The 26,258-nt window shown below is 45.0% G+C and overlaps 1 protein-coding gene across 1 annotated transcript in view; it reads left to right on the forward strand.

Moving 5' to 3' along the window:
- Positions 1-281: 281 nt before the first annotated feature.
- RIN2 (Ras and Rab interactor 2) overlaps positions 282-26,258 on the forward strand; it is a 1,094,313-nt gene continuing 1,068,336 nt past the window's right edge. The window contains exon 1 of the mRNA XM_078648965.1: positions 282-520. The gene's annotated coding sequence lies outside the window, so the exon portion shown is untranslated. The remainder of the gene's footprint in view (positions 521-26,258) is intronic.

Below are 26,258 nucleotides of genomic sequence, written 5' to 3' on the forward strand. Positions count from 1 at the left end.
GCTCACATAAATCATGTGATATTTCCGTTTAGCTTGTTTATTGTTCTTTCCTTGATTGAACTTTAGAACGGACGCCCCAGTTTGTGAATCTGTAAACAGACAGCAAACAACTCGTGTTGTGGGCGGGTCCCATGGATTCCTTCAGCGATCTGTGGCCTCCGCTCGCCGGCGGTATCCTTTGAGAGTGACACACAATGCGCCCGAACAGGTGTCTGTCTATAGGGCAAAGTTTACTTCGGCTCTTCGTGGTAATCCTCTCTCTCCTCTGCCTGGGGCTCTCCGTGCTTTGAAGAAGTGTCAGGAGCTCAGCGGACTGCGCATGCGCCTCCTCCTTGCCCCACCACCCTTTCTGTAGGCTCCTGCCCCTTGGAGGTGCTGCCGTTTCCCAGCCCCCCTGGGGTCTGTGGGAATCTGAGGGAACAACTGAGAAGGGCTGCAGAAGAGCAGCAGGATATAATACTGCCAGGAGGAGCTCGAGGTGGGAGAAAGAGGACAGGAGAGTCCCAGGCGGCGCAGGAAGGTAACGGGCGCTGGGGAGGGAGGCACACGGGGGCAATGATACCACCACCCCTTGCAAAGGGGATGTGTGACAGGTCGAGCTGTGATTCTCCTCTCTTTAAATGCAGCCCCCGGGTTCAGCTGCTGTGACGCCTGCAGGGAGCCCAGCCCGCATCCTCTCTACTGGCATGCAAGAATTCACACGATTTCTGCTCTGGAGCGTATCCGAGAATAGTTGTTTTTTCGGGACAAACTCCCGTGCCAGCGGGATGTTTCCCATTCCTAGCAGGAAATGCAGTCCGTAATAGCCATTCGAGGGGCCGGGGTGGGATTTTCCTAACTGGCATGAACTCCAGACATGCCCTGTAGCGGGCACTGGGCTGAGAGTACTTTCTAATTCCAAAATACTGAGGTGACGGCATCGGTGCACATTGTTCTTTGTGGGAGAGGCGGGGGAGGCTGTTTGGGGGAGGGGTGTCGCCTTGTGGCACAATGAGCGTCTTGGAGCCTCGTGGACTCCGCTCCGGTGTCCGGCTGCAGCCGGGACTGTTTGTAGTCACTTGTAGTGATGCGCATTTGCCTATTTATGCAGAATGCGCCACACGCTGCGGGAGAGGCACGTCTTCGCGAAAGAATCCGGGAAAGTCAGGGAAAGCAAGGCACGGGGCACCCCCTGGTTCCTTCGCAGTGTGCCGTGGGAACTTGCCTTCTAGTGACGCTCAGCCGCCCGTGCCACCCACCCTTTACCCCTGGGACAACACAAACTGTTTCCTGTTTGCTTTTCACCGAGTATTTCCTATTTCCCATTCCCCTGCCTTCCTCCCTTCTCTGACACAACCTTACGGCACTTTTCCTTTGCAAGTCACAGCAAGTCCGTTACCTGCCCTAATATTTTTTTTCTTTTTTTTTGCTTCCGGTACTGTTTGACACCTATGCAAATGCACAGCCAGGTTTTAAGGAAGGCTTCGCTGTCTCAGCCTTAAAGACGATCAGTAATACTCCCGCACTGCAAGTAGTGTCTGAATTAAAATCAACAATGTACTCTCCCGGTTCTGCTGGGAACAGCTAGGTGCTGCTGCTTTTGTTTTGAGATTTATTGTTAGTTGAGCTATCACATGATTTGCTGTGTATCTTCTTGACTGGAAGAATGAAAAGAATGACACTTTCTCTGCTTTTGGCGTTTTGAATACGCTGAAGATTACAGCTATTAGTGTAGCCCTGTCGAACGACGCACATCAGTTTATTGACATATGAAGGTGAAAGCCTTAAGTTGGCCCTGCGGTTAGGAATTTAGGAGCTGCGGGCCCCACGCCCCCACCGCATATGCCAGGAGCATAGTTGACACATTTATGCGCGGTATCGTCATGAAATAAGCGTTAGTAACATCATGTTACTATAGAAACATTGAATATTCTTTCCAGATTTGTTAGAAATCAGAGCCTGGTTTGTTGTTAAAGCTGCAATGACTCCCAAAGGGCCCACATTACTATTAGTGGTATTACATACATAAGACCCGCATCTTTGAGAGTTCTTAGACATAGGCATGCTGGTAGCACAGCCTCTCGCATTCTAGCTTTCAAGTCTTTGATGTTCGCTAGTACAAGGTAAAGCTGCTTTCGAGCCGGTATTTCTTTCAGATGTTGTAGGTGAGGAGACTGAATTCCATGGTCTTTCTCTATCCGTAGCCATTCGCATTCCGAAGCCTGCCTTTGATGTGCCGCTGTGTACGGCGGATGGTTGCTGAAACCACGTTTTAGGAAGCATTTCTTACAGATGTACCACACTGGAGGCAACCCCCTATGCGTGTTTTTAATAAAGTCTTCCTTTTTTTTAATTCATGATTTTACGTTTTCGACTTTTAAGGCACCTCCAACTATTATACAGCGGAAGCTTTAGCAAGTGTGATATAATTTGTTTATTCATTGGTTTTAAGATCATAAAATGTAGCTGCACCCACAACCGATGGGTCAGCAATTGTCTGGTTGCCTTGAGTCTGTAGAGATGTCAGGCCCTATTCACAAAGAGTTAGCTGTGGCTTACTCTTGTAGTACTCCTGTGTTATTACTCCTAGGCCATCATTACAAGGGCGAGGTGTGGTGCAGCGGCCTGAGAGCTGATTCTGGAGGGGAGGAGGGGGGGGTCCATGGTTCGATCGGTAGCTCTGCTCAGCTCCTCATCATGTGACTCTGGGTAATAGCTCACTTAATCTTCTTGATGGTACCCAGTGCCTTGAAACCTTCATGGGTGATATGTTCGAGCTTTACAAATGTGGATTATTAAATTGTGATCAGATGTATATGGTGTTTACCATGTAATTACCAGGTGCATTAAAAATCGTACAATTCGTTACATTTCTGCAGGTCATGCAGGTTTTGGTGCAAAAGCATTACAATTCTAATTTCCCCAAAACTCACAATATGCTGTAATTATCACGTTCGATAAAATGCTAATATGCCGGTGTCAGATAATATCCATGCAATAATTATTTTATCAAAATAGAGGGCCACTCATAGTGAGAGGCCTAGAAAATATCTAGAATTTAGGAGTATGCCAAGAACGCTGAAAGAGTAAGTCACACAATATCAGTCCAATGCATTTCTGAATCAGACCCAGTGTCTTTCTGGACAATGTATTGAGGCTTTCTTTTAATTTTGTCAACACATTTATTATATTGTTAGCTTTATATGAGTGACCTGGTATTTAGATGCAATAATGCCACTCCACTGTACTCCACTCTACGACACTCTATGACTCTCAACAACACACCACTCCATTCTGCGACACTCCACTCCACTCCACTCTCCAACATGTCACTCCACTCTGCGACACTCCGCTCCACTCTACGAACTCCACGTCACTCCACTCTATGCTCCCACTCTTCGACACAGCTCTCCACTCTATCACAACACTCAATCTTCAATATGCCACTCCATTCTGCTCTACAACATGCCACTACACTCTAGCCCCTCCAGTCTAAGACACTTTACTTAATGCCACTCTACGGCACACCAATCCACTCTACTGTACGACACGCTACTCCACTCTACTCTATGCCATTGCACTCTACCCTATGCCACTCCACTCCACGCCACTCTAGGAAACTCCATTCTACTCTACTACAGTCAAATCTCCAACAGTCCACTCGATAACACTCCACTCTAAGACACTCCACTCTATGCCCCTCAACTCTATGAAACTCTATGACACTCTACTCCAACCCATGGCACTCCACACTACAACACTCCACTCCATTGTACAACATTCCTCTCCATATCCCTCAACTCTATTCCACGGCACTCTATGCCCCTCCACTCGAAGACATGCCACTCTATGACACACCACTCCTTTCTATGACACGCCACTCCACTCTACACCACTCCCCTCTACTCTATGCCACTCCTTTGTATGCCACTTCACTCTGCGACCCTCCACTCTACACCCCTTCACTCTATGCAACAACCCTGCATGGTCCTGCACTCTATGAAACTCCACAACACTCCATTCTACAACACTCTACTCCACTCTACTTTACATCACTCTACTCCACTCCATAATACCGTACTCCACTTTACGATATATCTCTATGCTACTCCACTCTACTCAACTCTGTAACAATCTACACAACCCCCTCTACTCCACATCATGCCACTTTACTCCACTCTACTCTAAGACACATTACTCCACTACAGGAGTTAACTTTACGCCGCTCTATGTCACTCCACTCTACACTTTTTTTAATAACAATAAAACCTGGGGGTCTAACTAAGAGCTCATGAGAACTCAAAAGAAAAAGAAGAAAAAGAGACTTAAAACTCCTTACGAAGTGAGTCAGGACATACAATCCTGTTTAGTCTCTATAAACAAGGAAATTGCAGAAAACCCAGAAAGCAGAAACGCAAGTGATTGTTGGTGAGACTCATAGACAAACATTGGATTCCCATCAAAGTCTTGTCATGATCAATGTTCTCACTTGGTCATCCAGAGTGGGATGGTATGTCTCTTGATAATTGATGGTATGTCTCTTGATCATTGAGCTGGGGGTCGCGTAACTAGTTACGTGACCCCCAGCTTTACCCTATTTTAAGCCACCACTTGTTCCTTATTTTGCACTGCACATGGTCCCATCAACATTATATACCCATGGTTATGAAGTGATTGTGGGCGTGACCCAACTTCGTGTGGGCAATGGAAAAGGTCTCAATGATCAAGAGACATACCATCCCACTCTGGATGACCAAGTGAAAACATTGATCATGACAAGACTTTGATGGGAATCCAATGTTTGTCTATGAGTCTCACCAACAATCACTTGAGTTTCTGCTTTCTGGGTTTTCTGCGATTTCCTTGTTTATAGAGACTAAACAGGATTGTATGTCCTGACTCACTTCGTAAGGAGTTTTAAGTCTCTTTTTCTTCTTTTTATTTTGAGTTCTCATGAGCTCTTAGTTAGACCCCCAGGTTTTCTTGTTATTAATATTAGTTCGTGAGGGGATAGTATCCTGGGCAGGTCTCTAAATATCCCTTCGACCCTTCCTTCCCTGTGTTTTTTGACTCCACTCTACTCCACACTATGACACTCCACTTTACAACACAATACTCAACTCTGTGACATTTCACTCGACTCCAATCTACAGCACTCTATTCTACAACACTCAACTCTATACCACTCCACTCCCCCCACTCTATGCCACTCCACTCTACAACACTCTACTCCAGTCTATGCTAATCCACTCTACCACAATCTACTCCACTTTACTCTGCAACATGCCACTCCACTCCTCAGCATTTTACTCCACTCTGTGCCACTCTGCTATACGCTATGATCCTCCATAACACTCCACTCAGCACCACCCCACTCTACATCTCTCCACTATACTCCAACCTACGACACGTTACTCACTCCACTCCACGACACTCCACCCCACTCTATGCATCTCTACACCACTCCACGCCACCCCACGACACTCAACGGCACTGCACAACACTCCACTCTACTATATTCTACTCTTTTCTACTCTACTCTACTCTACTCTACTCTACTCTACTCTACTCTACTCTACTCTACTCTACTCTACTCTACTCTACTCTGCTGTACTCCAGTTCACAACACTCTATGCCACTCCACTCCACTATGCCACTCCGTTGTATGACACTCTGTTCTACTCTGTGGTTTCTCCACTCTATGCCATTCTGTTCGACTCTACGCCACAACACTCTACTCCACTGTACACAACTGCATCTATGGCACTCTATGCCACTCCGCGCCACCCAATGACACTCCAAGACTCTCCTCTACGCCACTAACTTTTAGCCATACTGAACAGCAACCACGCTGGTTTACAACATGGCTAAAACACATTGTCAAAGTCAAAGTCAATAGCCCTTGCATAGGCAAGACCTATTGGCTTTGCCAATGCTTTCTTTATAAATTAAGCGGTACAAAAGGGGGTGGTGATGGACGGAGCATCTGAACCAATCAAACACTCACACCCAGTCAACAGATCTGGGTTTAATCCATCACCGTTCTTTAACCCACTCTGCCACCCCAGTTCAGACATGGCTATATGCAAATCAGTCTGACCCGGTGCCTCATGGGAACAGTCCAGCCCGAACTGCCAAGCCATGCCTTCCCTGGACCGGAAACAAGCTTCCTAGGACCGGTTTCTGGCATTACAGCCGTCTTCAGCCAGGCTTGCTTGAATCCAGTGGCAAAGTGAGCAAGGGATTGGTTCAGATGCTCCGTCCATCACCACCCCCTTTTGTACCACTTTCTTTATAAATTAAGCACTGACGCAGAAGTGGTTTCTAAGCTTGCTGTACTTGGGCAGTTTAGTGGAACCTCATCTCTTTGCTTCTGGAAATGAGCCTCTGTCTTTAACTTCTAGTGCATTGCCTCAGCTCCTTCCTGCAGGGAGTCATCTTGTTTTATGTAATTCTCAGTTTCTTTTTCGAAGGGTCCTGGGCCGCATCAGGACAGTTCAGCTTCAGGTATGAGCAGGACACTGCTCCAAGGTGTCTCTATGGTTATGCAGAGTACTTGAAGAAGAAAGTGCAGGAACTCTGGAGCTGTGGCCGGTTTCCATCCAAAGGCGGGGCATCGTTATTGCAGCGTGAGCAGCGATACAAGTGCCCAAATGTGTAGGGGGCCCACTTCACCCCCAATTATTGGCTGTTTTTACTTATAAACCATAGGATGAACCCCCAATTTCCTTGATTGCAATAGGTTCTTTGGTTCCCTTGCTACGCCAGTTGTCTGATATCAGACATGAGGCCTAGCAGGCTTCCACATGTAGTATAATTGTTATATTAATATGATAGGACTGACTACAGGGACCAGAATTCAAAGTGATGGGTTTTAAATAGTGAGAGCAACTGAACATCCTGCTTCTCACTTGAAGCAAGTTGAGTAATGTACCCTGCTGCCTTTAAGCAATATGTGTGCCCACTCGATGCGATTAGTACTTATCTACACCAGGACACTGACTGCCTCTTTAGATTTGCCCGACACCCTTTCTCATTAATGTTTCCAATGCGGTTGGTGAAAAGTATTTTGTACTCCCTTTTAACATTGTTGCTGGAGTCTGCAGTATTACTTTCACCGTATAATTCACAAACAGTTGTTTTTTCTGCTTATTTGGTTTTTACTAATACCCAATTCACCTGTCACTGCTTTTCATTTTTATGGGCATGCTAGCCACCACTAATCAGTTACTTTCACTGTTTACTCTTTCAGTGCTGACTATTTCAGACCAAACAGGCTAGGAACCGCAGTTTTTTTTGCCATTTAAATAAGAAATTTGGTTAGCTCAGGTCATTTGCTTGCGCAGATATTCCAGGAATGCCACTGATCACATTTATCATAAACATTGGATAGACCGTGTCTCCTATTATGCATGTAGTTTAGGGAACTCGTCATTGTGGCATGCCCATTTCAGTCTGACACTCAGACTTCATTGGACGCCTCAAATGGAGGCAGATGGAAAGATAACTGCACATTTTATTGAGGTCTGGTCCACAACGATCGCTGGGCAAATACATGTTTGAATCCTACGCAGGCCACCCACAAGCATCCCACCGCACTTTAGTGGCCAGATCATACCTGTGTGCCAGCCTTGTGACATTTTGCACCAATACTGAATAATGTGACACTCGTGCCAGGCAAGTTTAAGCCAGCCTTCAACAAATTCCATTGGCCAGCTGGTAAAACATGTCATTTTTGTATTTGATAGGTCAGTCCTAGTGTTGTTTTTTTGCACTGGCTGACGTCTAAAAAACTACACACTCCGTTGTAAGTGGTGCAAAATTATCTGAAACCAGCTCAGAAATGTATGGCATCGGTGTAGTTAACATTAACTGGACATCCGACACCTGCTGTTATATATTTTGCTACACGTGTATTGCAGCTGTTGTCACATTCGAAATCCATGCCTTTTTCTAATGGCAGAACAATTAACAACTTACAAATTGCCTACTGTTCCTGTGTTTTTAAGTAAGATGTATTACCTGGGAATTCCATACCAGTTGCATTATACCCGGACATCCCCTATGCATCTTACTTCTCTGGGACTTTTCTTTTTTGTCATTCCTGGGAAGAACAAACAGGTAAACAGTCTTTGATTGTGCGGATGGAGGCACCCACGGTCATGTAGGGGGGACTTCTAAAGATAGATTGTCAATATGGGATTGCACTGAGCAAGCACATCATTCACATTAGATTCGCATTGGATCAAATTACACGGGTTGCTGTTTCATTACAGAAACGCATTACACGCCATCCTGGGAAGTTCTTCTCACTCCAACATTTTAGTTTCTGTAGAATGACAGATGCAACTTTGTAACTCTTCTTCAGCACACATTAACGTTTAATGAAAGAGTTCCGAGGAAAAGACAGAAACTTGGCGAGTCCATAGGGCAAGAATATAAATGAAAAAAATAATAATAATAATTGCAATTACCTGTATAACTTTGTCAAAACATATGCTAACTTTGCGCGGCCCGAGTGCAGAGGTTGACAGGCGTCTTCCAGGTGAACTGTGAACACAATAGTTTTCCCTAGTTGTGATATATGAAACATGAAGTAAATAATGCAAATTGTAGGCCCACTCAAATTTTTCAGAATGGTGGCCATTCTGTGTAACTAGTCTTTTGACACTGAAAACTACGGGGCCTAAGTATTTACAATGTCATGTTAGAGTATGCGGAGTGATACTTCTGTAGTACTCATTTACGTAGCCATACACGCTGTTGTAAATTGGCCTTAAAATATCTAAAATGGGAATAAAATTGAGCTATTCAGGAAATTGTCATGTACAATTAGTACAAATCGAAAGGATCATGCCTTATTTGCAATTTTATTACTGGCCTTTTACCATGCCAAGCATGTCCAAACTGCAAAAATGCATCATGTATGCTTTTACAATTAATTATGCATATAAAAAGCTAAAATTGAAGAGCAACATAGACACTGTAACGTAGACCAATGTGCTAATTGTTAATTACAGGCGCAAAAACACCTTTGTGCAAATAATGTTAGAAGAGGGCATTATGTAAGTTTTGCTCACAGTTTTACATTGGAGGTAAGAAAAGGACAGTGTCATGCGTAACCATCACTCACACCTTTTTTGTAGTATTTTTACGGTTTAGCACTGACATTTGAGCTCTCATCTGAATCAGTGTAATTTTCACTGATCTCCTAACTTATGCTAGTGCTAAATCGAAGCAAGTACAATCCATTCCCTTATAGCCATAAGGCTCATTCTAAAAGTAGGGTTGGACTGGGAGAGAAAGTAGACCCTGGCATCAAAATAAAAGTGCCCCCCGCTAGTTAATTAGTAGCTAAAAAATGGCCCACGTTTCCATAGTAGTGCAGTCTTGTAGCAATACGCTTCAATAAGTGGTTTTGGAACCTATGGAAGACTGCATGCTGCAGGCTCTACTGATGACTGTGTCTAACTCAAGTGGCAGAATATTTCATAATTATTAGTCATTTACACCAGTGCTTGATTTGTAAAACTTTAGGGCCAGGGCTCTCCTAAATGATTGTTTTTAACAAAAGTGGCAGAATATTTCATAATTATTGGTCATTTGCACCAGTGCTTAATTTGTAAACAATTTGCGCCAGGGCCCTTGGCAGGAGGCCACTGCAGCTTGCCACACCCATTGCCCCTGCCAGCGTTGCCAATGACAGTACCAACCCAACTACTAATGATCACACTCCAACAAGGGTGACAAATCAGGCGATTCCAGGACCCCATAGATATAAGAATGGCTTGTGTGGCAGCTACCAGTCATTTTTAATGTTAGACAAAAATGGCCATCATGTGGCAGACTTACTGACAATAAATACATGCTGATGCGGGCAGTGAAACCCACAGGTTCAAATTAAGCATTGATTTACACCTCCTCTTAGCAATGGCTCGCACTCGAGATCATGGTTGGAGTTGTTCTGTGTCTTGATTAAACTGAAAGAATGAGGGGTAAAGGTCAAATTCTACCAACATAACTATACCTTTTTCAAGGACTTACAGGTTTGAATGGAGAATGTAAGAAATTACCCTCACAATATGCCATATGCATGACATTAAGATCATAATGAAGTGTTGGATTGTAATCATCTTTCATTTGACACTCATCTAAGAATAATGTAGGAACTTATCTTGGAGAAGGATCCTAGAGAATGCATTTTTATTGTCTAATTGCCTTCAAAAGCAATTATAGACCAGGTTTACGTTATGCTGCTCTCGGGCTCAAGCAACATATGGTGGTGCACATTAGTGCAAATGGCAATGGCGATCACCTTTTGCATGCAAAGACTATTTTGATGACTCTAGCGTTGCCTCAAAATCGATGTGTCATGTACCGCTACCTGTCCCCCATGGGAAACATCCTTTACAACTAAACTTTTACAACGCAGTGCTTTTACAACGCAGGTTTTACAACGAAAACCATTACAACGCATTGCGCTGGGGGGCGCTCTAGGATAGGGAATAGATTTAATTTACTATCCAACACCTTCCCTAGTGTCCACGGGGACTGGAGTTGGAATAGTAAACTCAACTATTCACTATCCAGCACCCCAAAGCGCTATGCATTGTAAAGGTTTGCGTTGTAATACTTGCGTTGTAACAGCATGCGTGGTAAAATCATGCGTTGTAACGTCATACATCCGTTACCCATATAAGCTATGCTAAAAGGTAAGAACAGCCCAAATACCCAAACATGTTCAGAAGCACGCAGCACCCACTGGGCAAAAAGGGCTTTAGCCCTTACCCAAGCCATGGGCCTTAGCCCGGCTTCTGCAGCATCCAGGACAGACACAGGCCCAGATTTACAAGCATTTCACGCAATGCAGCACAGCAAGTGAAGTTGGTATGCTGTGTTGTTTAAAAGGGAGAGTCGAATTGCTTAATATTTTCAAAGAAATGGCACGGTTCTGCTCGCTTCCTGCTCTGGCACTCTCTGGGCTGCCTAGCACCCACGTAGTCACCCTTGCACCACAGTGCCAGGACATCTGCATTATGGTCAGGGCAGTTTTTGTGCGGGCCGGGGTAGCTTCCTGCACAAAAATATAATTGGAAGCCACATCCTTTTTGCACGTGTTCCCCAAAATGCAGCACACGTGCAAAGAGAAAATAACAATGTTTTCCTTTTTAACCTACAAAAAAAACCTCCCAAAATATGATTGAATGAATGCTTGCAATTAGTCTAACCACAGGCAATCGCTCAGGATAGCATTCCAACCCATTGTTTTTTTGCCCACTATTGCACCTAAGTTTGGACCCAGCGATTTGCAAATCGGTTTTGACCCTGATCCAGTACGTCTGCTATTCAGTACCATTTATTTGGGACTGCAGTATTCATTTTCAAAAAGGTTTGGGCCTGTGTTAGCCAAGTGGCAGACAGCCAGAGAGCGTAGTTTTTGCTTTTTAATTAATATAATACAATATTTCCATTAGGGGCTTATTATCGAATGCAATGTGCCAAAGAATGTGACCTGGAATGAGGAGGCGTGGGGGGGGGGTGGCACAGGAGGTTGTCTTTTCTGATGTTTCTGAATCATGCTCCAAGTCTAGGGATGCAAAAATAGCAGTGTAGAATGGCTCAGTGAAACTCGAAAAATAAAACCATTGAATACATGAAACACGCAGTGCAGTACTGAGAAACAAAATATTGCCTTGCAAATATTTTCACAGTCTCCAAACACGAGCTCTACCCTCTGTAAAACGCTACGCGGGCTTAAGAAATACTTAGATTAAGTAATCGCAAACTCCGCACTTAAAGGTAACATTTTGACATTTCGCTAAAAAGCAATGCTATTTACCGTAACAGAAGAAATATGTCTCCAAAACAGTAGCACATGCATTGTTTAAGATGCAAAAATGAAATGAATGCTCAGATAAGAGATGCAGATAAGAGTACCCTTCGATCTGAAAAAGAGTACCCTCCTACATAAAATAAACAAAGATAATATGAAGTGACACGAAAAATAGCATCGCTTCAAAATTCTGTGTTGGGCCATAATGCTAGGCGTTGTTCCTGTGCCAGTTGTGAATCCATAAAAACATTAGTGCTGCTAAAAATATGATGGTAAGTATGCAATTATGCCATAGGTGATGGTCAAGTGGTAATCTCAGAGTACTTTCCAAAAATCCATCTTGTCAGGAGTGTAACTGATGAAAAGCGTTAATCAGGAGACTGTACCCTGTACTATATGGTTGTTCAGGGTGCTTGAACTTGTGCAGGGTATTCCTTATATAGGTTTATGCCACAGGTAATACATTACAGGCAATGTGCTAAAGCACAGGCAAACTTTCAGAGGACCTGATTACGATATTAGGTGTTATTTATTCCACATAATAAATAACGGTACCACGGGGGACCTTAGTTATCGTGTGTGATAAAAAACACCTTTCACGAGTTTGTGGGGAATAACATGCAGATTTTGGTGTTTAATGCACCAAAATCCGCATGATATGGGAAATACCATGCAATTGCCCCAGTTAAATTTCGGCAGGTTTAAGTGCAGCTGAGGTATTTAACGCATCCGTTAAATACAGCCAAACCCATAAATGTCCCACAGTGTCCCATTGACTCTTCCAGGCCTGAAAATGTAGCATGAAAAATGTGCTTCTGAAATAGCTATGTGAATAGACAGTGGGTGCATGGTAACTTCTTAAGTTATTCAGGAAACACAGCCAGAGAAAGGGAAGGGATGAGTAATTTGCTGAAAGACCGTAGGTGTACCAATTTTGGATATATAGTTCTGCAGGTTGACTTGGAAGTCATTGTAGGTAATTTCATAGTAATGGAGCATCAATTCACAGGCACTACATTAAGGCCCAGTGGAGGTATATCACTTCAGGGTATTCCAACTTGCCCGGTTTGAGAAGTTGGGCTGGTATATGATGTCCACTATTGCACCAGTTCAATCGACCCCTATTGATGGTAGGTTATAAAGTCAATCTTATAGAAAGCTATCCTCGTGGTATCTGTGGAGAGCAGCCTTCAGGCTAAGACTTGGAGACGAGTTAAGCAAGTTATTTTATCATTTATAATCTCTTGAGTACCAAATGAAAGCACACCACATAAGGTATATATCAAATATATATGTATTTATTCTAAACACAACCCCTCTGCACTCTTTATGAGGTCAGAGATAAAAGTACAATACAAGGAACTTAATTAGCATACGATAAGTTGCACAGTATACGTTATGCCCTAGGGTCCTCACAAACCATATACTAAAATAGTGGTATAAGAACCACGTGAGAGTTAGAAAGCAGGCTTGGGGCCTGTGGAATCGCTGGGGCTACTCAGATCAACCAAAAGTTAGGATGTAGGAGGCCCACGGGAGATGGGTGCAGTGTCTAAACACAGCCGCGGGTTACCATTGACTTCCTATGGAAAACTAACAAGTTACAATTTTAAAGATTAAGGGTACAAGGAGGTGAACTAAGATGGAACCCTTTTAGACTAGGACACTTGGAGAGTCAATACCCACGGAATCACCGGAGTATTCGTGTTACCTCACCCAGGGAAGCCGGGTGCATAGGTGTCTTTTCATGTCAAATTTTGTCGTTGATTCCAATGGAGAGCTGCGAAGAAGTGCTGTAGGCGACCAGAGGAAAAGTGTCCGGGTGGATCCAAGGGTGGATCAGAGATGTGAAGAACCTGAAAGCAGAGGAGACAGAGTCTGGGTCACTAGCCAGTGACCAGGATGGTGATAGGAAGATGCCACTGGATGTCGGGTGATTTCAGGTGAGAAGGTAAAGTTTGTCTCTTCAGCCACGAGGTCCAGGAGGTGTTGACGACAACCAGGAGCTGGATTCGAGCTGTTCCACAACGGATATAGTTGACTGCAGTGTCAGTATCCGGATTGAACCCAACAAGCCTTGGCAAATGCAACCCATGCAGGATGTCAAGATTGCCTTTGGTGCAAACCAGCAAGGTCTGAGGAACTTTTCCTTTGCAGGAAAGTTGAAGCAAGCCTGGAGCAACCAGGAAAACAAGTTACATCAAGGATTGGTCTTCTTGGGGGCTCACTAGCCAATAAACTAGAAACCATGAAGACACGTCAAGTGGAAATGCACAAAACAGGCCCACAGGACGCTTGTGGAGTGTGGGCCTCTGAGCTTCGATGCAAAAAGTGCTCCGGTCTGGGGCTTCAAGCACCCCAATTCACAACTTCAGGATACCTCGGGAAGTAGGTGCAGGTAGCAAAATACAAGGTTGTCCAGGAGTTCCCGTCCCATGTCTCTCGTGTCCGCCACAGGTCTCAGCTTTGCTGGGAGTGCAGGTCAGTTGCAGAGATGTCTGGAAGTCTGTGTCTTGTGTCACAGATTCTTTGGGATCCGGTGGGAGCCTTGAAAATGCAGACCGGCAAAGATGCTGTTGGTGCCTGTTTGGACAGGGTGGTCACTCCTTGACCACAAGGGAGATTTCTTCCATCTTCCAGTCGATATGAAATGTCGAAGGTCCAGGATATGTTGCAGAGTTTCGTCCAGGGTAATCTGAAGGCTTAGGGACTGGCATTCTATACTTATAGTAAGTTTAGGGGTTGCACTAACTCTAAGGTCCCTCCTATGGGTGGACCTGGGGAGGGGTGGTTACACCCCCTCCCCTTTGTCCAGTTTTGTGCCAGAGCTGGGGCTGTGCACCCCAGCAACCGGTTTGAACTGGGAAATGCATGGAGCACCTAGTGTGCTCCAGGCAGTGTCTGAAAAGCATTCACTGAATGCAACCCTCCCTGCCCCAAAACACTAAAGCCTGTCTGGGGAGGTGCCAGCACCTCCCTGGACAGGAAACCTATTGTCCAAGCCTCCCCTGCCGCAGTTACGTCCAGCAGCAGGAAGGCAGATTCGTGACTGTGGCAGCAGCATCCATTTTGTGATGCTGGGGCTCTGTTTAACTTTAACCAGGTAAACCAGTAACTACATGTCTTCTCCCTCTAGAAGGGTGGAATGCTACCCCCGCCGTCAGGACTGGCGGGGGGGGGTAGTATTCCAAAGTGTTTGACACCTTACACGACATATTTTGATAAAGCCAAACCAAAGTTAGCATTAACCGCGAGGATTATAATGCACTTAAGAGAATATGGTATGGCTATATTATAGAACAGCTATAAGGAGATGGTTCCAAAAGCTGCAGAGGGGCTCAGCTCATGCTAGGGCACCCTCTCACATAAAACCAAGCACTCTACCTCCAGGATTATCGAGGTCTGCCATAGGAGTGGCTTATAGGTTCATATTTTTCTATATAGGTATATAGATATATGTACACTATATCTAAATAAGGGGTGATTACACCACCTTACCCAGGCTGTAAGAAGAGACCTGTGGTGTCAGTTTGGAAGGCTCGCCAGGGGTGGCACAATACATGCTGCAGCCCCTGGTAGGCCTAGGGTGCACCTATGCCCTGGGTACCTATGGTACACTATACAGGGGCTCACAAGGGTGACCTAGTAACCAATCTGGTATGTACCTAAAGTACATGGTATCAATTTAGAGAGAGAACAGCTGGGCTGTGGGCCTGATTAGCAGGACCACAGCCACACTAAAGTCGAAAAACCAGAGAATCACAGCAAAAAGTGGGGGTAACCATAGGAAGCAGACCCTACTCTCCTACAACCGGTGTATCTGGGCCTGAGGATACAGACAGCTGCTTCTCACAACTCTGCCAGTCCCCATTCTGCACCATGGAGGAAGCAGCAATAGCTCCCTAAGCTCTACCCTCACCTTCCTCACCTACTCTGATCATCCACCATGACCTGACACCCACACCCACACCCACACCATGGTCTTCAATATAACCCAAGCCCTTTTATCAACTATTCCATCTTCTCCAAGTCTTAAAAAAATATTTTTTACAATAAAACATGTAATCCAATTGGCAGAATTCAAAGGATTTATGTATATACATGTATGTATCCAGAGATGAATTTGATTTGTTTGAACCACTTTGGTAAAACATCTATTCCTTCATTCCTTCGGTGTAAAATATGTGACCTAAACATCCTCTGCACTACCTCCGTATAAAGAGAATGTGGTAGTCACATCCTCACACCAACAGCTGGGAATCTCTCTGGTTCTGGCACCAGAGTGAATGAATTTCTTTTAAGGCAACCACATCAGGCTGCAAGGGAAGTGAAGAGGTTACTCACAGTCTATTTCTCAAGTAGGGTGAAAGTGACTGGGGGCTCATGGATTTTTTTACAGCAATCTGCCACACCCGGAGGGTAGGTCGGGGCAGAAATTCCAATGAGCACAAGGGGAAGGGTTATACCTAGATACATATATATTCACTGAAAAACCAAAGGTTGTAGGGACGTTATAGTTAGGCTCAGATTTAACTTGTACAAAACCATAAACATTCTGCAGTTCTAGTAACCAGAGCTAACTATACTTTACACCCCCACAATGCACTGCTTATGATCTCACATATTACAGCACTCATGACATGGTCAATGACATCAGTGATCAGTTTGTTTCGTTGCTCCCTATTTCAATTCAGCATTAAGAAAGGAATTTGTTTGCTGAAATGCGACTGCTGATTAAATGACGGATATGGGACCATGTGAGTGCTCTGTGCTTTTGTGTTTTTGAATATTTACATGCCATAGTTAGGATCTAGTTTCCATTGGAAAATCATTTTTTGTAATGTTAATCACTTTGGCGCAGTTTGACAAGTTTTCATGAAATGTTCAAAATTAGTACGCTCTTGAGTTAAGTTACATACAAAAAACTATCAGCAAAACTGGCTGAGAAACAATATCCCTTCCATGTGATAAACAAGCCAAGAAAAGGGCTTTTATCAACAACAGAGATCAGCTGCTGTCCACATATGAAAAAAAGAGAACAACAGATTGATCTGTGTGAATACTTTTAGCACTTTATCAAATACTTTCCAGAATGTCATCAACAAACATTGGAAAATATTACAGTCAGGGGTCTTGCATTTGAAAAACCAATGCACACTTTCAAGAGGACAAGGAGCATCAAAGACATGCTAGTACATACACGACTTAAACAAATTGTAACCCAAGGAGACCAAGCAACTCTGTGGCACTTACCATCTCTGGTTGGTCATTCTCCCCGTGGTAATTGCAGTGTGTGCACGCTCACAAGGAGGATTAAAGAATGAGGCCTAAGTCTTGAAACATGATGGAAATTGAGGTCCCTGACAAACTGAAACTCCAGGGATGTGATTTACATGATCCGATGCCCATGTGGTTTAATGTACATTGACATGACCACCATGAATGTATACACACGCATCACTGAACACCGCAGCACCATTAGGTTTAAATGAGATGCAACTAAGCTCACCAGACACTACATAGAGAGATGCCATGGAGAAAATGACATGGAGTGGTAAGTCATCACGAAATTACCAAAAACAGGAATAGACGTGACTGAACCTCTGTTCCTTTATTAACAGAGATGCTCTATAGGCTCTGGATGGACCATCACAGGCTCAATGATGAGGTCCTGTGGGGAAGCATGAGGATATGGTCTAACTGTCTCAGGACATGCCTCTATTTTGTAGCACACAACTCCTGTGCCCCAATGCACACAGGAGAGCTTGCCGCTACCTGCACAATATGGTTCACCCTAGACCTTGTTTTGTGAATTTTTATCCTGAGAGAATGCCTCTCCTTGGTGAAATAACTCCAATCTTTTTCCACCTGATTTATGAAACTCCTTGCTTCAAACTAACAAGAAACATAGGAATAGAATAAGAAAAAATCCATTAATAGGTCTCTGGCAGGGACTGAAACACCTGCCTATTGTGTGGATGGATTGAGTAGCTTTCTGTTTGATGGAAATCACAATTTTTTGATTTATGCTACTCTAAACTACATTTCCCTTCACTGCAAGAGCCCTGCATCAGCCAGGACTACATTTCCCAGCATTCCTGATATGTTTTTGTGTGGGCCCGACCCTTTCCTCCTGTCAGGCAGACGTAGACCCTGACGAAAGTCCCCTACCTCTCAATTAACAAGCATTGGCATAGCCAATAGGTCTCGCCTTTGGGACCTTATAAGTATTTAGTTATGCACCAGGTCCCAAAGGCTAAACCTATTGGCTATGCCAATGATTGTTTTGGTAGGCACGGGGAGATTAAGCGATTTGCCCAGAATCACAGCACAGGATGTGGACGCGACCCTGAGGCTCGAACCTTGGTTTTCCAGGGCCAAGGTTGGTGTTGTAATCTGATGTAATGGAATTGGGCAGTTTAGCCGTGAGACCACATCCTCTCCCCAGTTGGGTGTACAATCAGTTGCAAATTTTTGTGCTTAGTTTGTAAAGCGCTCAGACTCCATCGAGGTGCCCAGTTTGAAAAGGGGGTATTCAGGCAACACAAGTGTGCGCGGGGTGCAAAAAGAGTGTTCAGATAATGTTGGTGTGTTTTCAGCGCAGCAGGTGTACCCTTGGCGCTGTTGCGTGGTTGGGTTGTATTGGGGGTGCACTGGCTGCATCCTGGGGCGCTGCAGCAGGGGTACTCGTGGTATAGCTGGGATGCAGGGGTGTGGTGGAGTCACCCCGGATAAATTGACAGGCTTTGGGGTACAGGCTGTATCAGAGTGTTCAATCTGAAATGGTGTTTTCCGTGCAGGGGGGGCGAGTGGCACGTGTCCAACCTGCGTCCAGGTGTCACAGACCACAGCAGAGAAACTCGGGGTGTAGCATGGCCGCTCGGCTGTGGTAGGGGTAAAAAGGCTCTACTGGGGTGCAGAGAACAAAGGGGGGTGGAGGGCTGGGGGGGTCTTTCGGTACGGACATGAAGAGTGCTCAGGCAGGAGGAGGGGTGTACGTGCTGCAGTAGTCCCCAAAATGTGTCTCCGGTACACTGTGCCAAAACCTCTGAAAAGTCTCGGGGAGCAGGCGCCGGGGTGCTCAGGGTGCTCAGGGTGCAGCAGGGGTTCTCTGACCAGTGGTAATGGTGTTGGGGCTCTTACCCACAAGAGGGAATGTATATATGGGTGCGGTCGGGGCAGGCAGCTGCTATGGAGCTCGGAGTTCAGACTGTTGGCAGGACTCGGGACTCAGGAGTGGGTCCTACAACAGAGCCGCCAGATGTTGTTGGGAAGGTGGCTGTTGGGCGGATTATCCTGCCTTCTCGGTAATAGAGGCTGGCATTGGCAGAGACTGGCTCTGGGACATCCAATCAGCTGAAAGACCATGACTTGAGGATGGGTGAGTCCGAGGAGCGGGGATAAAAACAAGCGAAGTGGCACAAAGTCCACCAGCGGGGACTGACCGGCTGAACAAGCATCTTAGGACCGGACTCGGGCAAAAGCGGTCCGTTCGCTCGTCATGGCAGAGAGTGTCCATAGGAGCAGCAGTCATGAAATTATTGCTGTCACGTGGGCTGGAGTGGGCGGGGGTTCAGATGAGACCATCCTGGGGAATAAGCGCATAACCTGAACCGCAGATAAACACTTATTTAATTTACTGTGTATTACGACAACCGGCCATCACCCCCCCAAGCCCCACCCCCTTTGAATCCAGAGAGTAGGGTACAAGGTTCAACAAGCATTAGCAATGGGGGTGGAGGGGGGCGGAAAGGCATAGACAGCGGAGTGTGGGCAGGGGCAGGGGGTGCAAAAATCCACGGAGTGCAGGCGAGGGGAGGTGTGAAAATTTACGGACAGCGGATTGCGGGCAGGGGGTGCAAAAATCCATGGACAACGGGGTGCGAGCTGGGGGGTTCTTGTGTTGTTGGAAAGCGCAAAGCGCTGCTTATTCTCACAGTACGAAAGCAGTATGCGGCCCAGGCGAGCTGGTTATTTACAGTAAAGATTGAGGAATTAGCAATGAGTCAGAGACAGGGAACGAGAGAAGCAATACAAAAAGCTGATGGGGGAGGAGGAAAAAGAGAATGGCGACTGGAGAAGAAGAAGATGGCGGAATGTGATAAAAGCAGAATTTCTCAGAGCAGAGAGGAAGTAGAAAAGGAGGAGGGGGAAGATGGAGTAGGCAGCAGCGGAAGAGATTGGAGTGTGGGGTTAGGAGGGCAGATAGTGGCTGTCTCCCCAAGCTGTGGCCTGTAAGGCCCCACGCGAGTGGTGCACGTGCCACAGCGAGACATCTGTTTTGCATTATCGCGCACGCATCTGTGCACGATAATTGAAAACAGATGTGGCCAGTGCGAGTAACCGCAAGCAGTAGGCCGTGGGTGGAGCAAAGACAGGACATGTGCCCGCCTTTGCCCAATTGCGTGCTGTCGTTCTTAGAAAGCGATACAAAAGGGGATGATGGACGGAGCGTTTGAGCAAATCAAACACTCACCCCCAGTCAACTGATCTGGGTTTAATCCATCACCATTCTTTAGCCCACTCAGCCAACCCATTTCAGACATGGCTATATGCAAATCAGTCTGACCCTGTGCCTCATGGGGACAGTCCAGCCCGAACTGCCAAGCCATGTCTTCCATGGACCGCAAACAAGCATCCTGGGACCGGTTTCGGATTCATAATCCTCATCAGCCAGGCTATCTTGAATCCAGTGGCCAAGTGAGCAAGGGACTCACGTCTGAGCATACCCTGCCACACTTAGGGCAAACAAAGTGATACAAAAGGGGATGATGGACGGAGCGTTTGAGCAAATCAAACACTCACCCCCAGTCAACTGATCTGGGTTTAATCCATCACCATTCTTTAGCCCACTCAGCCACCCCATTTCAGACATGGCTATATGCAAATCAGTCTGACCCTGTGCCTCATGGGAACAGTCCAGCCCGAACTGCCAAGCCATGTCTTCCATGGACCGGAAACAAGCATCCTGGGACCGGTTTCGGATTCATAATCCTCATCAGCCATGCTATCTTGAATCCAGTGGCCAAGTGAGTCTCTTGTTCACTTGGCCACTGGATTCAAGATAGCCTGGCTGATGAGGATTATGAACCGGTCCCAGGATGCTTGTTTCCGGTCCAGGGAAGACATGGCTTGGCAGTTCGGGCTGGACTGTTCCCATAAGGCACAGGGTCAGACTGATTTGCATATAGCCATGTTTGAACTGGGGTGGCTGAGTGAACTAAAGAATGGTGATGGATTAAACCCAGATCAGTTGACTTGAGGTGAGTGTTTGATTTGTTCAGGCGCTCCGTCCATCATCTCCTTTTGTATCGCGTCGTTCTTAGAAAGACGCACGCAAAGCCAAATAGCCTATGACGAAAACAAAACCACACTCACGAGCTTGTTGTGAGCTTTTCAAAGCCCCTTGCAAAAGTCTCGCCAGACCAGCGCATGTGCGCTGCTACAGGCTCGACCTAAAAAGAGCTGCCCTCAACCGGCATGTGTGCCAGTGGCGGAGAATAGGTTCCAAGCAGGTTTACCGGCACGGTGGGCCTTTCGACGATGTAAGTCCCCTGGGGGGTCTGCCATATGGAGAAAAAGCCATACCGTGCATCGTTACTTGTGCATTGGCTTAACCGTCAGTGTAGTGAATGAAATAAATGGAGGCATCCTCTACAAATACGAAAATGGAGTGTTGTGTATCTGTGTGTTTGGCGGCATACTTGACGTGGATGTCACACACCATGCTTTCATCAGTATAGCTCTAAATGTTATGAGTGGTTGCCTGCACAATCTAATATCTCAAGGGCTATTTTCAACTGATATACCTATGCTCTGATCAGATCATTGCACAGAGAGTGTTAACAAGGTAACGGGCTACCCGCAGTGAGAATGATTTGACAAAAGACAATTTATTTCTGCTTCTAGCAGTGTATTATCAGGCTTCTCATATTATGATTGTTCTCAACTATAATCTGTGTTATGGTAAGAATTGTGCGGGCTGGATACAGAGGGATTATCTGGAATCACACATTTACCAACCCGTGAGGACTAACACAGGAAGATTAGTTTTGCTTTCCTTCTCAAACTGATATACCAGTGGGTATGAGCAGCATATAGGCCCCCTATGAGTTAGAGCTATTTAGTCTCATGATTCTTTTCTTTTACAGGCTGATTTGTGAACACAGCTAGTCTTCCACAAAACTCCTCGAAACCTGGCAACTAGGATTTGCATTGTATGTATTGCATATGCCGACTGTTTTTAACCTTTTGAACCCTGATCTCACTTGTGTATGACTACAAAGGACACCGTCCCCCTCTCTGATCAAGAAGCAGGTATCCCCTATAATCTAGGGTAAGAGAGCAAACGAGAAGCTACAGTTTAGCAATCCCTTAAACAAACACGCTATTGGTTCACTACTGTGCATGCAGCACGTGCAACATCTCTGCATGTTGTATTCACTTTTCATAGGTCCTTTGAGTGCTGTGCCTTCCCGTGCAGTGTCACTTGCATCTAAGGTGTCCTCTTTTTTTATCTTATTAAGAAGGGAAGGCACTTGGGCTGGATAACAATTCATTGTTCTTATATCTCTTGTTTTCTCATCTTGAATATGTTATTTTCATTGTGCACTTCAGGTTGGACTCACCTGAGCACATTAGCTTCCCACCCCTGCCCATGGAATTATTGTGCAACATAGAAAAATGGCAGGTTGGTGCAGCCCAGCACCAAGTTCAAGGGAGCCCATCTGCATGACAGGCTAAAACCAAGATAAGAGCAGCCTGCAGAGCTCTTTGTGTTCACAACATTGTTCAGGGATAACTACAAAGGCATGAGACCTGCCATTCATCTAGTCACAGTTTTGACTCATGAAAAAGTAGTATAGAGGGTTCATGTTTCCACTGCAAAGAACAATGTGTGACATGCAGATCGCAGATCAGCATTTCATATAGATAGCTGAGTGAGTTATTGCTTATGTCACAGAGATAATTTTGTTACTGTGAGCCCATAAGTTACCATTGTTCTAAAAAGGCACATTGAGCTATGAACTGGCATCAATGCGCTACATACAAATTGAAAGGCATAGGTTTAGAACCTTATTTTTTTCTTCTCAATCCTTTGTTATTCTAAGGTTACTAAAAAGGGTTCATTTGGCAAGTAAAACAATATTAATAGTATGACACCCCAATCATTGTGTTTAGCTTCAAATATTGAGTTTATGGGGCGGATTTACCAAACGTTTCTTCCAAGACCTGGTGCGGTGTTGTTTTGGGGCTTACGTTCCATCATTGATCCTTAATTGCATGAAACAATAGCCTTAGGGTAACACAAAGTATGTGCTATTTTATGTCAAGGAGGCACACCATTGTTGATACATGAACGTTCCCATACACTCTAATCCCTTTCTACAAACTTTGATAGAAAGGTATTTGTCTTCAAAAAGCACATCTCCTCGAGCCTTAAGTTGAAGAAAAGATGTATTTTTTCCAAACCTTTCCAACTTTGCACACATACAAAGGGCCTCACTACAAGTTTATCAACATAGGGTGAGGTATTTACCACACACGACAAATACCATTACCCTAGGATGCGGTATTTACAACATGTGGTAAATGCCTCTTATTCCGAGTTTTCAACAACAAGGAAGCAAGGAAATCGTTTTTTTACACACCATTCTGTACGTTTTGCCTTTTTCCTGGACCTTTTTCCCCGATAAATTTCAGCAGGTTGAAATGTTGGATTTATGAGGGGAAAACTGCTAGGCTGTGATGATTATCATACAACTCGTAGTTTCGATCACTGTACAAAAACATGACGCACATGGAGCGGAGTTTAGCCCTGAACTTGTAATGAGGGCCAAAGTAGTAAAGTGTTAAAATTTGTTAAAGCATAGAATTTTGTGCTGGAAAGGTACACTTCCAGTATAAAACCTATGCCTTGATATCACACCCACCCATGCACTATGGTCACGTGTGTGCATTGGCGCAAGGCAGCCTGGGGTACACCGGCACAAGAGTAGAGAACAACAGCATCATAGCATAGTAGATTTTGCTCTCTTCTTTTCATACAATGCAGCACAGCAACTTTCGTTACTGCACATCATAAAAACTTAGTTAACCCCTTCGCTGCGGCGGCAATTCCGCCGCAGCGCTAAGGGGGTGGGGGTCCGCGCGGCGCTCCGGCGCTTGTGACGGAGCCGCTCCGTCACGAGACGCGGTTGCGCTGTGCTCATGACGGAGCGGTTCCGTCACGGCCCCGCCCGCTCAATGGAACGCTCAGCGCAGGCGCGGAATCGCTGCCGCGCAGGCGCTGCGAGCGGGCCGTGACGGAACCACTCCGTCATTAGCACAGCGCGGCCGTGTCTGATGACGGAGCGGTTCCGTCACCAGCAGGGGAGGGGTTAATCTGCCCATTTGTTCCTCCACACCAAACACTCTCAGCATATACTTCCTACCAGTATGGATGACATGTCACTGGTACCCCTCATAGTCTCACAGACTTAAGTAACATTTCCAGTACATTGATTTACACACCTGTATGACTCATTGCCTCTATCTAATATTTTTGTGGTTCAAAGCGCTCTGACAGTCTACATTAAGATGAGTAGTGTTATCAAATGCATACATGTGAGAGAAGGAGAGATGAGGGGCACCATTGGTGGGTAGTGAGGAAATCAGTGAAGAAGACGGTCATTGGAGGGAGTCTACAAAGATTGCTACACCAGTCAGCACCAACTCTAAAGCTGGCCCTTAGCTAATATTTTGGTTTTTCACCATTTTCTGCCCCAGTTCTAGCTTTGTTCCCCATTATCTCTGTATGTAGCAGGGCGAACAGTGAACCATTCTGTGAACAATCTCAACTAGCTAGGCACACAGGGCACTATTTTCCTTATTTTTAACTGAATGGAGCCGCAATTGCCTCTGTTTGCAGAGTACAGTATTTAAGCCCTGATAGCTTCCTTCGCAGCCATCTTTCAAAATCATCATGCCTCTTCTTGACTTGACTTGGCATTGAAGTGGGAGCACCATTGACCATTGCTAGTGCTTTTTGGGCAGCATAGGCCTTTGTCAAAAGAAGTAAGCACAGCTCTGCATTTCCTACTGAACCACCCTCCACCCCGGCCACCCGGTGTATTAATTGTACCTACGGTTCTCCAGCCTATACCCCTCCATTTTGGAAACAAATTCATTTTTCCATCAGCCATAACTCCTAAAATGGTGTAGCTATGGATCACTTTAAGAAAGAAACTCGAAAACAATGGCCTTGTGTATTTCTAGGTTATGAGTGACATGTATTTCTAGTTAAATGACAAATGGGTATTGGCGCAGCAATCAGCCAAGGCTTGTCGGGGTATCTGTAGATCAGTGTAAAATTGTTCTGGATTTGTGAGATCACTTGTTTGCTTGGGCCCAAATCTGAGCAATATTGATTTCAAACCCATCAATCTCAATAAAAGCCTCAAATCTACCCTCAAGTATGGTGGAGGGTAGTGTTTTTTTGTGGTGGTGGTTACAGGTGGTAGGCGCCAGCACATATTTTTGGGAATGGGACTTATTTTTCATTATCAGCCTTTAACCTAGAGCAAGGAGAAAGAAAAGAGAAGAGGAAGAAAGAAGGAAGTGAAAGATAGGAAACAGTGACATTGGGACAAATGAGGAATGGAAAATAACCTGCTAGGTGAGGCAAAGAGACAGGAAGTGTAGGGTGGTGTAATACGTCGTAATGATGTGAAATCAAGGGTAGGCAGGCTTTGTATTCAGCAACCCTAGCTATGAGCCGTCAGATGAGGGCTCCAATTATTTTCAAATTAGGCACTGTTGTGTGGCCATCAGCACCAGGGTACCCATGAGCACAAAGGGCACTGCATTGCAGCATATAGAACCCTGCTGTTTGGGTTATGTCAGAGTTATGGGGATATGGCTGGAGCTTATGGCCTAGTTAAGGGAAGCGTGCTTGCAGAACATTCATAAATACCTTGACAACTGGGGTATTTAGAAAAAATGTTGATTTGTAAGTATCAAGATACAGAAATATCGGAAAAAAATATTGGGATACAAAAATATTGGGATGTAGAAATATTGGCAAAATACTTGATTTTTTTCAGTGCTCTCGGCATGCACTGCTGATTTCCTACATAATAGATCACTCATGATATCTTCTATGACATCACTGAAAATATCAGTGCAACATTTGCTGTAAAATTGTTGATTAAAAAAACTTGACATGGCGTGACCGCGAGTTATAGTTATGTTATGGCACCAAATAAAGTTACTTGAGATAACACTAACTATAACTGCTGAATTTGTATTGTTTTGTGCATGTAAAATGTGAACCTAACTATCACGTATCTATAACCTTTGTATTTTTTAGTGAATATATTTCTATATATAGATACATTTTCTATAGTTGTAAATTTTAAGAAATAACCCCAAAAATGTAATATAATGTAAAATCTATATTTGTAAA

The sequence above is a fragment of the Lissotriton helveticus genome, chromosome 6 (genome assembly GCF_964261635.1).
Source record: "Lissotriton helveticus chromosome 6, aLisHel1.1, whole genome shotgun sequence".
NCBI classification, from domain to species: Eukaryota; Metazoa; Chordata; class Amphibia; order Caudata; family Salamandridae; genus Lissotriton; species Lissotriton helveticus.